A 2779-nucleotide genomic window follows, 5' to 3' on the forward strand; every position below is an offset into this window, starting at 1 on the left:
CACAGCGGCGCGGGCAGCGGAGCTGGGGACGAAGGGAGGCGGCGGCGGCGCTCCTCTGGCCCGGGAGCGCGGCGTCGGGGGCCGGCTCGGGCCTGGCGGGCCGGCGGCGGAGGCGAGTGGCACGGGCCACGTGGCGTTTGGGGAGTGGGCGAGGGGGCGCGGCGGACGTGTCCGGCCATGCTCCGGACATGTCCGTCGGCGGCGGGATCTCTGTTTTTTTTGCTAGGGTTTCGTGGGGAAGAGAGATCCGAAAACGAAGGGGGGGTGTATTTATAGGCATAAGTGGAGCTAGGAGAGTCCAAATGAGGTGCGGTTTTCGGCCACGCGATCGTGATCGAACGCTCTAGGGGATAGAGCAGAGTTTGGTGGGTTTTGGGCCAAATTGGAGGGGTGTCGGGCTGCAACACACACGAGGCCTTTTCGGTCCCTCGGTTAACTGTTGGAGTATCAAATGAAGTCCAAATGATACGAAACTTGACAGGCGGTCTACCGGTAGTAACCCAAGGCCGCTTGGCAAGTCTCGGTCCAATCCGGCAATGTTTAATCCCCACACACAAAAGAAAGTTAGAAATGACCACCGGAGGAGAACGAAGCGCCGGAATGCAAAACGGACAACGGGGAAAATGCTCGAATGCATGAGATGAACACATATGCAAATGCAATGCACATGATGACATGATATGAGATGCATGAAAACGAAAACAACACAAGGAGACAAAGACCCAAACCCGAGAAATAAATATAACTTAACGCCGGAAACAGCAAGAGTTGGAGTACAAATTGGGAAAGTTATATCTGGGGCGTTACAACACTCCACCACTACGAAAGGATCTCGTCCCGAGATCTAGGACTGAAAGAACGCCGGGTACTCAGAACGGAGGTGATCCTCGCGTTCCCAGGTAGCTTCGCGGTCGGAATGGTGAGACCACTTGACTTTGAGAAATTTGATTGACTTGTTGCGAGTCTTTCGTTCGGTCTCTTCAAGAATAGCAACTGGGTGCTCATGATAGGAGAGATCTTCTTGGAGCTCAATGTCCTCGAAGTTGACTGTGCGGTCAGGAGTCTTGAAGCACTTTCGAAGCTGAGAGACGTGAAACACATCATGAACATTTGCAAAGTTTGAAGGAAGCTCGAGTTGATAGGCAAGGTCGCCTCTCTTGCTGACAATCTTGAAAGGTCCCATGTATCTAGGGGCAAGCTTACCTTTGATACCGAAGCGACGAGTACCCTTCATAGGAGAGACGCGGAGGTAAACATGATCTCCGATCTCGAAAGCCAAATCACGGTGCTTACTATCATAGTAGCTCTTCTGGTGGGATTGGGCTGCTTTGAGGTTATCACGAATGACTTTGGACATTTCTTCTGCCTCTTTGATTAAGTCATTACCCAGCAGCTGACGTTCACCGGTTTCAGACCAGTTGAGAGGGGTACGGCACTTCCTGCCATACAGAATTTCAAATGGGGCCTTGCCCGAACTTGCTTGAAAACTGTTGTTGTATGAAAATTCAGCATAAGGAAGACAATCCTCCCACTTCATGCCGAAAGAGATCACACAAGCCCTGAGCATATCTTCAAGAATCTGGTTGACACGCTTGACTTGACCACTTGTTTGAGGATGGAAAGCAGTGCTGAAGCGGATGCTGGTGCCCATGGCCTTCTGAAAAGAATCCCAAAACTTGGAGGTAAAGATGCTGCCACGGTCTGAAATATCACTTGAGGAATACCGTGCAGAGAGACAATACGAGAGGTATAGAGTTCCGCCAATTGAGCTGCAGTGATCGACTCTTTGATAGGCAGAAAGTGAGCCACGTTGGTGAGCTTGTCGATGACGACGAATATAGCATCATTGCCACGCTTGGACTTTGGAAACCCAGTCACGAAGTCCATTTCAATGTGGTCAAACTTCCATTCTGGAATGGCAAGAGGTTGGAGGGGACCAGCTGGCCTTTGGTGTTCTGCCTTCACTCTTCTGCAGACATCACATTCATTCACGAATTGAGCGATCTCGCGCTTCATTCGAGTCCACCAATAAGCTTGCTTGAGATCCTGATACATCTTCGTACTCCCAGGGTGGATGGAGAGGAGAGAATTGTGAGCCTCGTTCATGATCACTTTACGAAGTTCACCTTTGGTTACAACAATTCGATCCTCGAAGAAGAGAGTGTCCTTGTCATCAAGGCGGTAGCACTTGTACTTGGACTGACTCTTGGCAATCCCAATCTTCACCTTTTTCACCATAGCATCAAGAAGATGGGCTTGGCGAATCTGGTCTTCTAAGGTAGGAGAGACTTGAAGGTTGGCGAGGAAACCTTGAGGAACAACTTGCAGATTAAGTTTGCGGAAAGCTTCACAAAGCTCGGGTTGATGAGGCTTAAGAATCAGACTGTTGCAATACGCTTTCCTGCTCAAAGCGTCAGCAATCACATTGGCCTTGCTTGGAGTATACTCAATGCTCGGATTATACTCTTAAATCATTTCGACCCATCGAGTTTGCCTGAGGTTGAGATTAGGCTGAGTGAAGATGTACTTGAGACTCTTGTGATCAGTGAAAATATCCACTTTTCTTCCCAATAGAAGATGTCTCCAAGTCAACAAAGCATGCACAACTGCCGCCAACTCAAGATCATGAGTGGGGTAGTTCTTCTCATTAGGCTTCAACTAGCGAGAGGTATAAGCAACAACTTTCTTCTCTTGCATCAAAACTGTGCCAAGACCTTGGAGAAAGGCATCACAAAAGACCTCGTACGGTTTGGATTCATCAGGCGGAGTCAGAACTGGA

The sequence above is a fragment of the Triticum dicoccoides genome, chromosome 6A (assembly GCF_002162155.2).
Source record: "Triticum dicoccoides isolate Atlit2015 ecotype Zavitan chromosome 6A, WEW_v2.0, whole genome shotgun sequence".
In the NCBI taxonomy this organism is placed as follows: Eukaryota; Viridiplantae; Streptophyta; class Magnoliopsida; order Poales; family Poaceae; genus Triticum; species Triticum dicoccoides.